We start from the raw sequence: 13,463 nt of genomic DNA, 5'->3' as shown, positions 1-13,463 counted from the left end.
AGATTTCTGGATCTCCAATCCCTGAAAGGCCCAGCTAGGAATGTCCTGGGAGGCAGGCTGAGGACACAGTCCCTCAAGTTCCCGCCCTAAACAGCCTCTACCTGCCAATCCCTTTCTTGCTCCCATCTCCTGAGCCCTGCCAGGTCTTCTGTTCTGTCAGCCTCCGGATCCACTATGATGTCATTAGCCCAACTGTGATGTCACCACATCTGACATCCCTGGGATGGGTGGCACAGGCAGAGGATGACAGCCTCCTAGCTAGGGAGCCTGCATAGATGCCTGGACCCAGATGAGAGACCCAGGCCAAGCCAAGCCCTCAGGGAGCAGAGGGAGTTTGGGGAAGTGCTTGTGGAGGGGAAATAGGATTTGGGGCCTATAATTCCAGGGTCAGTGGGAGACACCAGAGAGGACTCTGACAAGAGCTGGAGGGCGGAACAGAGTTCGTCAGGCTCCCGACCCATGCACACTTATTTTCTTCCTCTTTCTGTTAATGACAAAATAAAACATACTAATGGTAAACATTTCAAACAGCAGAGAATAAAAAGACAAAAATGGAAGCTCCCCTCTTTCACAATTTCCCCGTATCCAGTGTGAATAGTTTGGTGTTTATCCTTCTAGACATTTACATATGAACCTACAAACAAGTAAGTGAACGTTTTCATTTTCTTTTTTTTTTTTAATTTTATTCATTTATTCATGAGAAACAGAGAGAGAGAGAGAGAGAGAGGCAGAGGGAGAAGCAGGCTCCCAAGGAGCAGGGAGCCCGATGCGGCACTCGATCCCAGGACCCTGGGATCATGACCTGAGCTGAAGGCAGACGCTTAACCATCTGAGCCACCCAGGCGTCCCCATTTTCTTTTTATATAATAGGATTATATGATACAAATGCTGTTGTGCAGCTCTCTCCATCCAACAGTCTATTGTGGCCATCATTTCATGCAGAACATACACAGCTGCCTCTTGCTTTTTCCTGACTGCATAGTATTCCTCTGCAGGGATGGGCAAACTATGTGGCATTCCTGTATTGTGGACTCCCAATTTTTCCCTGTTCCATGGAAGACTGGAAAAGACCTCCATACAGAAGTAATAATGCGGAGTGATTAAGAATGTTTGCTCTGCTGGACTTAATCCCAGCTCTGTGACCTTATGGCAAGTCACTTAACCTCTCTGTGCCTCTTTCCTCTTCTGTCAAATGAGGATAATAATAGTACTTGCTTCACAGGGTTCTTTTGAGAATTCCTCAAGTTAATGCATGTAAAGCTTTTAGAACAGTGCCTGGCCCAAAGCAAGCACTTGATAAATGTGGGTTAATATTAATATTGTACATCAATCTTTGTTTAGTTAGGCAAGTATCTGCAAGTCAGCTTCCTAATAGTGTTAAAGTTGTGATGAATGTTCCTGGCTCACTTTGGAAGACCAGAATTTGAGCACCACACTTGGAAAGATTAACTAAATTCCGTTTTATTCTTTAGCCCTTAGTTGGAGACCACCGCACTCACCCAATGCTGTCCTGCCCCCACGCCAGTCCTCACACCACAGTAATTATAGCTTTTGGCATTTGGGCACTTACCATGTGCCAGGAACCCTGCAAAGCATTTCGACATGTTTTGCTCAACTCAATCAGCACAATGAGCCTCCAAGATGAATGCTTTTATTCCTGTTTTACAGGCAAGAAAACTGAAACTCGGAGAAAGAAAGTGACTGACTCAAGATCACATGACCCAGGTTGGGAATGCCATGTCCCAGAGAGGAAGGAGAGCTCAAGGAAGAATTGCTAGAAGGGCACCTTGAAGAGGTAAAAAGAGCCACAAGTGAGGTACAGTAGAGTCTGGATTCCCTTCAGGACTATGAGAACTATGTCTTAGGCATTGGACTAGTTGCTGGGATTATAGCCCATGGGAATATGACCTAGACCTTGGAAACCAACGGGCTTGTTGGATGCTGCTGAAATAGAAAGTGGGATGCAAGTCTCAGGACTTATTATTAGTAGAACAGGCACACTCTACTTTGGGAAGCAAAGTAGAGCCAGGGGTGTAGGGCTGGCTCAGGCAGTAAGAGGGAGAAACAATGGAACCACAGGAAATGCCCTACTTCCTCTTTAAAAACCTCAAAAGCTTCAATCCACAACCATGGCCACCTCCAACCTTGAGGCCAGCCAGGTGAGCTCCAGGCTGGCTCAGTTCATGGGTCCTGGAGCTCTGTTGCATGAATACTTTAGGACAGCAGGTAAGGAATCCTGGTCAGGAGGGGATCTGGGACTGTCCTTGGTTTAGAGGGTTAAGCAGCAATGTGGGCTATGACTCTGGACAGGGTTAAGGGTGGGGAGCTCCATGCTCTCACCTCACTCTGCTCTGCGGTTGACACCTCCTTCCCCCTGCCTGACACCCACTTATCTCATCTCCGTGGACCATCTGTCAAATGCAATGAGTTCATTTTGGCTTCACACCCTAGGGCGGGGAGATCCTGAGATAGGGTGCACCAGCTTTCACATCTGCAGAAGGGGCCTCAAGACTCTTGCATCTCTTGCATCTTCCCCTGCACCTACCTGTGACTTTCTAGTCCTGAGGACAAAATTAAGAGATGTCTTTGAATGACATCTGAGGTCATCCCACCCATCCTCTCATCTCAACCATTCCAAGAGGATAGGAGGCAAAAAAAAAGGTCACACGCACTGGATTCAAATCCACTAGGGCTGATATACTCTTAACCACTACACAACGCTACCTACCGTGCACATGGATGTCCTTTGCACCCTTGCAGGAAATGGAACAACTGAATTCCACCTATATGTCCACTATAAGAGGAACTGTGTGCATCCATGCAACAAAATACTGTGCAGCCAGAAAAAAGCAAGGGGTACATTTACTGAATGACTCCTACGTGCTAAGCCTCTTGACAATCGTCTCATTTAATCTTCCTCAAAATCTTTCAAGGTAAAAAAAAAATCTTTTACGTTAAGAATTACTAATGTCCCCATCCGATTCTTGATCTCAGGTCCATGAGTTTGAGCCCCACACTGGGTATAGAGATTACTTTTTAAAAATGTATGTATATATATAATGAAAGACAAGTGTTGGCAACAATGTAGAGAAAACAGATGCTCTACGGACTGAGCCAGCCAGGTTCCCCTTATTATATATTTTTTAAAAATTACAACCATCCTGATGATCCTATGAACATGTATATACAGGTGCTTGTTTGAACACCTGTTTTCAGTTCTTTGGGGTATATGCCTAGAAGGGGAACTTCTGGGTCATATAGTAATTATTTGTTTAACTTTTTGAGAAACTACCAAACTGTTTTCCACAGCAGCTGCACCATTTTGCATTCCCACCGACAATGTCTGAGTGTTACAATTTCTCAACAACTTTGCCAACACTTATTTTACTTTTATTTTTTATTATAGCTACTCTTTCCTTTCTTGGTGGAATCCTTCGAAGCACAAAAGTTTTTGATTTTATAAAGTCTAGTTTACCTACTATTTATAGTAGCAAAAAATAAAGGAGCTCAGATGTCCATCAACAGATGAATGGATAGGGGCGCCTGGGTGGCTCAGTCGTTGGGCTTCTGCCTTCAGCTCAGGTCATGATCGCAGGGTCCTGGGATCAAGCCCAGCATCGGGCTCCCTGCTTAGCAGGAAGCCTGCTTCTCCCTCTCCCACTCCCCCTGCTTGTGTTCCCTCTGTCGCTGTGTCTCTCTCTGTCAAATAAATAAATAAAATCTTAAAAAAAAAAGATGAATGGATAAATAAATGGTTGTATATATGTATGATGTTGAACATACATATATGTATGTATATGGAATATTATTCATGCACTAAAAGGAATGAAGTACTGATACATGGAATATTATTCATGCACTAAAAGGAATGAAGTACTGATACATGCTACAGTGTGAATACATCTCCAAAACACTATGCTAGGTGAAAGAAATCAGACACAAAAGGTCACATGTTTTATGATTCCATTTATATGAATGTCTAGAATAGATAAATCCACAGAGATGGCTGACTGGTCATTGACAGGGGCTAGGGGGAAGAGGGAATAGAGAGAAATTGCTAATGGGTAAGAGATTTTACTTTGGAGTTATGGAAATGTTTTGGAACTAGATACAATTGGTGGTTGCACATTATGAATGTGCTAAATGCCAGTGAATTGTTCACTTTAAATGGCTAATTTTATGTGACGTTAATTTTATTTGTGTTTATTTTTTAAAGATTTTATTTATTTATTTGTCAGAGAGATAGAGAGAGAGAGAGCACAAGCAGGGGGAGCAGCAGAGGGAGAGGGAGAAGCAGGCTCCCCGCTGAGCAGGGAGCCCAATACGGGACTCAATCCGGGACCTGGGTTCATGGCCTGAGTTGAAGGCAGACGTTTAACCGACTGAACCACCCAGGTGTCCCAGAATTTTATTGTGTTTAAATATGTGAAAAGACAACCCACAGAATGGGAAAAAATATTTTCAAATCATATATCTGATAAGGAATTTGTATCCAGAATACATCAATAACTCTTATAACTCAATAAGAAAGGACAAATAACCCAACTAAAATGGGCAAAAATGTTCATGCAGACATTTCTCCAAAGAAGTTATACAAATGGCCAGTAAGCCTGTAAAGAAATGTTCAACATCATACATCATTAGGGAAAAGCAAATCAAAACCACTATGAATACTGTTTCACTCCCACTAGGATGATTGTAAATTGTAAATTTTTTTAAAGATTTATTTATTTTAGGGGCGCCTAAAATAGGCGGTTGGTGGTTCAGCTGCTTGAGCATCTGCCTTTGGTTCGTGTCATGATCCCAGTGTCCAGGGATCGAGCCCCGCATCGGGCTCCCTGCTCAGCGGGAAGCCTGCTTCTCCCTCTCCCACTCCGCTGCTTGTGTTCCCTCTCTCTCGCTATATTTCTCTCTGTCAAATAAATAAAAAAAATCTTTAGGGGCGCCTGGGTGGCTCAGTCGTTAAGCGTCTGCCTTCTGCTCAGGTCATGATCCCAGGATCCTGGGATCGAGCCCCGCATCGGGCTCCCTGTTTGGCAGGAAGCCTGCTTCTCTCACTCCTGCTCCCCCGCTTGTGTTCCCTCTCTCGCTGTGTCTCTTTGTCAAATAAGTGAATAAAATCTTTAAAAAAAAGATCTATTTATTTTAGAGAGAGAGAGCACGAGCGGGAGGGGCAGAGGGCAAGGGAGAGAGACTCTCAAGTAAACCCTGCACTCAGCATGGAGCCCGACCCAGGGCTTGATCTCACGACCCCGAGACCACAACCCCAGCCAGAACCAAGTGTCCACCACTTAACTATCTGCCCCACCCAGGTGCCTCCCCCTCCTTTTTTTTTTTTTAAAGAGGGAGAGGGGCAGAGAGAAAGAGAGAGAGAATCCCAAGCAGTCTCCACACCTAGCATGGGGGCCCGATGCCAGGGCAGGATCTCACAACCCTGGGATCATGACCTGAGCCAAAATCAAGAGTCAGAGGCTTAACTGACTGAGCCACCCAGGTGCCCCAGGATGGTTGCAATTTAAAAATATATATATAATAAGGGGACCCTGGCTGGCTCAGTCAGTAGAGCATCTGACTCTTGATCTCGGGGTTGTGAGCTCAAGCCCCACATTGGGTATAGAGATTACTTTAAAATATATACATATATAGGGGCTCCTGGTGGTGCAGTCAGGTGAGCGTCCGACTCTCGGTTGTAGCTCATATTGTGATCTGGGGGTCATGAGATCAAACCCTGTATCAGGTTCTGTGCTCAGTGGGAAGTCTGCTTGAAATTCTCTCTCCCTCTCCCTCTGCCCCTCTTGCTTGTGCTCTCTCTCTAAAATAAATAAATCTTAGGGCGCCTGGGTGGCTCAGATGGTTAAGCATCTGCCTTCGTCTCAGGTCATGATCCCAGCGTCCTGGGATCGAGTCCTGCATCGGGCTCCCTGCTCGGCAGGGAGCCTGCTTCTCCCTCTGCCTCTCTCTCTGTCTCTCATGAATAAATAAATAAAATCTTAAAATAAATAAATCTTAAAAAAATAAAAATAGGGGTGCCTGACCCCGATGTTTATAGCAGCAATGTCCACAATAGCCAAACTGTGGAAAGAGCCAAGATGTCCATCGACAGATGAATGGATAAAGAACATGTGGTATATATATACAATGGAATATTATGCAGCCGTCAAAAGGAATGAAATCTTGCCATTTGCAACGACGTGGACAGAGCTGGAGAGTGTTATGCTGAGCGAAATAAGTCAATCAGAGAAAGACATGTATCATATGACCTCACTGATATGAGGAATTCTTAATCTCAGGAAACAAACTGAGGGTTGCTGGAGTGGTGGGGGGTGGGAGGGATGGGGTGGCTGGGTGATAGACATTGGGGAGGGTATGTGCTATGGTGAGCGCTGTGAATTGTGTAAGACTGTTGAATCACAGACCTGTACCTCTGAAACAAATAATACATTATATGTTAAAAAAAAAGAAGAAGAAGAAGAAGATAGCAGGAGGGGAAGAATGAAGGGGAGAAAGCGGAGGGGGAGACGAACCATGAGAGACTATGGACTCTGAAAAACAAACTGAGGGTTCTAGAGGGGAGGGGGTGGGGGGATGGGTTAGCCTGGTCATGAGTAATAAAGAGGGCACGTTCTGCATGGAGCACAGGGTGTTATACACAAACAATGAATCATGGAACACTACATCAAAAACTAATGATGTAATGTATGGTGATTAACATAACATAATAAAAAAATAGGGGTGCCTGGGTGGCTCAGTCATTAAGCGTCTGCCTTCGGCTCAGGTCATGATCCCAGGGTCCTGGGATCGAGCCCCGCATTGGGCTCCCTGCTCAGCGGGAAGCCTGCTTCTCCCTCTCCCACTCCCCCTGCTTGTGTTCCCTCTCTCGCTGTGTCTCTCTGTCAAATAAATAAATAAAATCTTAAAAAAAAAAAAAAGAAAGAAAGAAAAGAAAATGTTTTTTTAATTTAAAAATTTTAAAAATAATAAAAAATAAATTTAAAAATATATGATATATAGTATATAATAAAAGACAAATGTTGGCTCAATGTGGAGAAATCAGAATCCTTATACATTACTGGTGGGAATGCAAAATGGTGCAGCCACTGTGTAAAACAGTTTGGTGTTTTTCATAAAGTTAAACAGTTACCATATGACCCAGCATTTCTACTTAGAGATATACACCTAAGAGAACTGAAAACATATGTCCATACAACAACTTATACACAAATTTTCGTAGCAGCATTAGTTGTAAAACTAAGAAGTAGAAACAACCCAAACATCCATGAATTGATGAACAGATAAACAAAATGTGGTATATTCATACAACGGGATATTCTTCGTCCATAAAAAGGAATTAACTATTTCCTTCATGGAAATGCTACAATACGAACACTGAAAACATTATGTTAAATGAAAGAAAGAAGCCAGTCACAAAGCTGACATACAATTCCACTATGTGAAATGTCTAGAACAAGCAAATCTGTGGAGACAGAAAGTAGATTAGTGGTTGCCTAGGGCAGGGAGCTTTGGGGGCAAATGGGGAGAGTCTACTTTCAGTGATGAAGTTATTCTAAAATAGATTGTGGTGGTGGCACAACTCTGTGGATATACTAAAAACCACTGAATTGGGGGTGCCTGGGTGGCTCAGTCATTAAGCGTCTGCCTTCGGCTCAGGTCATGATCTCAGGGTCCAGGGATCGAGCCCTGCATCGGGCTCCCTGCTCCACGGGAAGCCTGCTTCTCCCTCTCCCACTCCCCCTGCTTGTGTTCCCTCTCTCGCTGTGTCTCTCTGTCAAATAAATAAATAAATACAATCTTAAAAAAAAAAAAACCCACTGAATTGCACACTTTATTTATTTTTTATTTTATTTTATTTTTTTAAGATTTTATTTATTTATTTGAGAGAGAGAGAATGAGAGACAGAGAGCATGAGATGGAGGAGGGTCAGAGGGAGAAGCAGACTCCCCGCTGAGCAGGGAGCCCGATGCGGGACTCGATCCCCGGACTCCAGGATCATGACCTGAGCCGAAGGCAGTCGCTTAACCAACTGAGCCACCCAGGCGCCCTTTCTCTTTTTCTTAACAGCTCTAAGATATAATACATTTTGCAATTCATCCATTTAAAGTGTGCAATTCAGGGGCGCCTGGGTGGCTCAGTTGGTTAAGCGACTGCCTTCGGCTCAGGTCATGATCCTGGAGTCCCGGGATCAAGTCCCGCATGGGGCTCCCTGCTCGGCGGGGAGTCTGCTTCTCCCTCTCCCGCTCCCCCCTCTTGTGCTCTCTCTCTCTCACTCTCTCTCTAAAATAAATAAATAAAAAATTTAAAAAAAAAAGAAAAAGAGAAAAAATGAGTATATTCTTGTCTTCCTGACATTGAGACATCTCAGAGTTTCCCATAAATGCCTCCTGCGGGAATGGCAGCTGCAAGAAATGAGTCCTCCATGGAGTCTCCATTAAAACCTGCATGTCAGCATCCCCACACCATCAGTCTAAGGCTATGTGAGCAAGAGCAGGCCCTGGACAAAATAATTCAGTGCACAAACTCTGCACTGGCAGAAATGGTGGTGGAAATGGTGGCGAAGCCCTTGCTTCCTCCTAGCGTGCCTTCCTGTACGGCACAGGTGGACACAGGTAGAACATGAAAAAAAAAAACTACATTTCCCAGACTCCCTTGCAGCTAGGACCCTGCATGTGTGAATATGGTTCTGCTCTACATACGTTTGGGCAAAATTTGGAAGATAAAAGTGAAGAGGTCAGCCATTTTTGCAACAGTGTCTGCTCAGGGCCCAGGGTCAAGATTTGAGGCTTTTTTTTTTTTTCCTGGTGTGAATCTCAATCAATTTATGTTGAGTGAATAAATGAAGCAGTCAAAGAGGAGGAAGAGTTCTAGGCAGAGGCCTGGAGGGAGGAGAGCTTAGCTCTTCTGGGTTCCTTCATATCTTGCTCTTCTTTCAAGGGACACAATAATCTCTTCTAGGGCTTGACCCCTTACAAATGCTTTCACGCCCGTCGTAGCCTGTTTGTTTTTTTTTTTTTTAAGATTTTATTTATTTATTTGAGAGAGAGAGAATGAGAGAGAGCACATGAGAGGGGGGAGGGTCAGAGGGAGAAGCAGACTCCCCGCTGAGCAGGGAGCCCGATGCGGGACTCGATCCCAGGACTCCAGGATCATGACCTGAGCCGAAGGCAGTCACTTAACCAACTGAGCTACCCAGGCGCCCCCGTCGTAGCCTGTTAATCTCACAATAGCCCAGCGAGGTGAGCAAGGCACCACAACCCAACCTTGGAACCTCCCTCAGTTATTTCTCCTCAGGGTAGGTAATTCAGTATTTTGGTTAATAGCCCAAGGCTATTTGGTATTTCAGTATTTTGGTCAATAGCCCAAGCCAAGTCAACCAGACTGAGTTCAAATCACATGTCTGCCACATTAGCTTGCACCTTGAGCAAGTTCTCTGCATGTCTTAGCTTTAGTTACCTACAAAACAGGACTGGTAACAGATCCAAGTCTTGGGGTGGTTACGAAGGTTGTAGCAGGCTGTGCATGGAAAGTGCCTAGCCCAGCCCCTTGCCCAGAAAAAAGGCTGGATGAATGGAAACTGTTAGGGGGATTATTTCTGAGAAGTTTTGGGGATGGCCGTGTGGGCTCCCAAACATGCCACCTGAGGGATGCCACCAGTTATCTCCATGGGAAGCCAAGGACACTGTCTCCTGGGGCTCCCCAGTCGCTGAGCCAACAATTCATGCCTACCATACCAAAGCTATGTTGTGCTCTCAGTAATGGGGAGAATATCCCTCTCATACTTGGGTGCCCCTCTGTCAACAAAGGGGAGCCAACACGGCACCGCTTGTTCTCTGATATATCAGAGCCCCTCATGGTAGCAGCTCCTTCAGCTCTGACAAGTAGGCTTGCTGGCCTATCAGACCCAGTGGCTCAGTGTCTTGGCCATTTCATCCTCCTGGGGGCAGTCCTTGTACACAAAGGCTTCCTGGACTCATGTCAGCCCACTATGTCTGAACCTCAGTAGACTCCACACCTTCTGGCCGCCCCAAATCTCCCCATCTGGGTAGAAAAGACCACAATAAGGGATAATAATGAAGAGCTTTATGAGACAGAGAAAGTGTTGAGGGAGCACAGAGCAGGGAGCTTTACTTCTGCCCATCCACGTCAGAGAAGGCCAGGCTCTCTGTGTCACTAACGACTCAATGTTCGGTGGCTTCCCAGACCCCCTGGTTTAGCCTGTGAAGCCTTGTTGAGGCAGCCCTGCCCCGCCCACAACTCATGTACATGACCTCACCTCATCCTGCCAGAGGAGATGGCATCTCTATTCCTTGGAAAAGCAAATAAGGTTCAGAGATTTTAAATGATTGGCCCAAGCTTACATAATAAGCTAGAATTTGAACCCAGGCCTAACTCCATAGCCTATACTCTCAGAATCACAGTCTTTAAGAACTAAATGAGCAATTTGTGAAAACACCTTGGAAAATATATGAGAGAAATTTAAAGACACCATTCACAGTAGAAATCTTTTGAGGTGCACCTGGGTGGCTCAGTCAGTTAAGCGTCTGACTCTTGATTTCAGCTCAGGTCATGATCTCAGGGTTGTGAGATTGAGCCCCATGTCGGGCTTACGCTGGGCATGGAGCCTGCTTGATATTCTCTCTCCCTCTCCCTCTGTCCCTCCCCCTACCCGGCTCCAGTGCGAACTGTCTCTCTAAAAAACTAACAAACAAGCAAGCAAACGAAACTTTTGAGTTAACTCAAAAATATTCTCCTCGGAGCCTGGCTGGCTCAGTCAGTAGAGCATGTGACTCTTGATCTCAGGGTCATAAGTTTAAGCCCCACACTGGGCGTGGAGCCTACTTAAAAAACAAAACAACAACAAAAAAAACCCCAAAAGCAACTTATCTTGATCAAAACCCCAAGGCATCCAATGGTATTATCACCTCTAGATTTGGTCATTCTTTTCTTTTTTATTATTATTTTTTTTTAATTTCTATTTATTTTATTTTATTTTTTATTTTTAAAAGATTTTATTTATTCATTTCAGACATAGAGATAGAGAGAGAGAGAGAGCATGAGCAGGGGGAGAGGCAGAGGGAGAGGGAGAAGCAGGCTCCCCACTGAGCCAGGAGCTGGACGTGGGGCTCAATCCGAGGACCCTGGGATCATGACCTGAGCCTAAGGCAGACGCTTAACCATCTGAGCCACCCATGTGCCCCTAGATTTGGTCATTCTTAACACGTCAAAGAAAACCAAAGAGGTCAACCCGAGGTAGCTGACAAAACTGAGGGTCCTCTTTTCCGCACAGGATGGGCAGGCACAGATTCTGGAAGACTTGTTCCCTGGGGATTATGGCAATGCCGGACTCTGCCTGCCCTCAGCCAGAAGAAGCTAAAGCCCATTGCCCTGAGCAGTGTCAGGAACTGAGAAGGTATACATGTTCCAGATGGGTTTTGGCCAGTTCTTCACAAACTCATTTCCCATAGAACACTCATAATGTAATATATTAGAACACTACCAGGAGGTCACGACCTCCAGATTAAAGGAGATATCCCAGTCTCTCACAAAACAACAGGTGTCAAAAGTTAACTGTTACAAGAAATGATAAAAAATGGGGGCACCTGGGTGGCTCAGTTGGTTAATCGGCTCAGGTCATGATCCCACAGTCCTGGGATGGAGTCCAGAGTAGGGCTCCCTGCTCAGCAGGGAGTCTGCTTCTGCTTCTCCCTCTCCCTCTGCCCCTCCCCTGTGCTCGTGCTCGCTCTCTCTCTCTCTAATATAAATAAATAAAATCTTAAAAAAAAAATGATAAAAAAAAATCCCTATTTTGAATAGACAGTAAGCATGGAGTACCACAGTCACTGAAACTGTAAGACCGGTTGCAAGACACAGTAAAATGACCAAATATCTTAAATGCAATTCAGTATGTGGCTGGAGAATGCATTAAGATGAAAGTGAAGAAATATTTGTTGAAATGAAACACTGTGGGGTGCCTGGGTGGCTCAGTTGGTTAAGCGACTGCCTTTGGCTCAGGTCATGATCCTGGAGTCCCGGGATCGAGTCCCGCATCGGGCTCCCTGCTCGGCAGGGAGTCTGCTTCTCCCTCTGACCCTCCCCCCTCTCATGTGCTCTCTCTCATTCTCTCTCTCAAATAAATAAATAAAATCTTAAAAAAAAAAAAGAAATGAAACAATGTGTTTCTGCATCGGGGAATAGTTCATGAAGCTTGTAGGAATTCTTGACGTGTTAGTGATGTGTTAGTTCAGGTCTTCCTGGAAACAAATGTCAAGAGGGGATTTAATGTGGGATAGATTTATTGGGGGAAAGACTTGCAGGAGAAAACGGGTAAGGAGCTGGAGGAAGCTGGCTGGAGATGGCACCGGTGAGACCCGGATGGAGGAAAGAGGAAGGAAGCGAGGAAGGTTGGGCAGGAGAAGTCTTAGACTGTGGTGCAATTCTAAGGAAGTTTCAGCAGAGTCAAGTGGGTGTCCTCAATCCAAAGTTGCCCATCAGAGGACTCCCTCGTCTCCCAAGATGGCCCTGGCTTTCAGTCCTTGCCTGCTCAGTCACTGCCTGGGGCCAAGCCATGGGAAGCAGGGCCTTGGAGAGAGTGTGGTGAGGGATTTCTGCCATTACAGTTGGGGAATGCACAATGCTTGGGCGTGGCGTACCACTTATTAAAGGCAAGGATTATGTCACAGCAAGATCAATCATAGAAATGTGTTTCGTTTTTATTACGGACATGTTTTCCCAATAAATTTTAAAAGGGAAAAAAATATCACTAGCCTTGATTATATTTTAGAATACTACATGAAGTATCAAAAAACATTTTAGAAAAAAAAAACAAAACAACATTTTAGAAAATTCTGTATTCCATGGATTCCTAACCAAGGATCACTGAGATTGTGAAAAGAAGATACAGGACAGAGTGGGAAATCTGGGTGCTAGCCTAATTCTGTCACTGACTTGTTCTGGGAGCTTTTTCAAGTCATTTCTTTAGTTTCCATACCTTAAAATGGGTGCAGAGAGGCTCATGCCTGTCTCCAGGGATCTGCTGCTCAGTGCCCCGCAGAGACAGACTCCTGGCCAGAGGACTCTATGGCCATGTGACTGCTTTTGTGGCATCAGAGCCTGCTGGTCCTGCACTCCCACCTTTTGCCCACTTGGGCATGCCAAGCAGGGACTTAGCTCCCCACCCCCCCTCTGCCTGTGGCCTTCCTGAGCAGACAGACTCAGCTTCTGTGCTTGTGGTTCCCCCTGTCAGCTGTCAGAGCAGCTGTGGGTGCTGGAAGGTGTGGAGGCTTTGGAAGGCGGCTGTGGTAGACAGGGGGAAGGTGTCACCTTCCAAAATAACCCCTGGCCACTTTGAAGCAGACTCAGCACCACCCTATTTCCAGGAAACCCCCAGAGGCTGAGTGAAGGAGGCTGTTTTTAAGAAATGTCGCCTGGTGGGGCGCCTGGGTGGCTCA

The sequence above is a fragment of the Mirounga angustirostris genome, unplaced genomic scaffold (genome assembly GCF_029215605.1).
Source record: "Mirounga angustirostris isolate CCGP_5_RB_7025 unplaced genomic scaffold, mMirAng1.0.hap1 SCAF_4, whole genome shotgun sequence".
In the NCBI taxonomy this organism is placed as follows: domain Eukaryota; kingdom Metazoa; phylum Chordata; class Mammalia; order Carnivora; family Phocidae; genus Mirounga; species Mirounga angustirostris.
Note: the sequence above shows the minus strand (reverse complement) of the source record.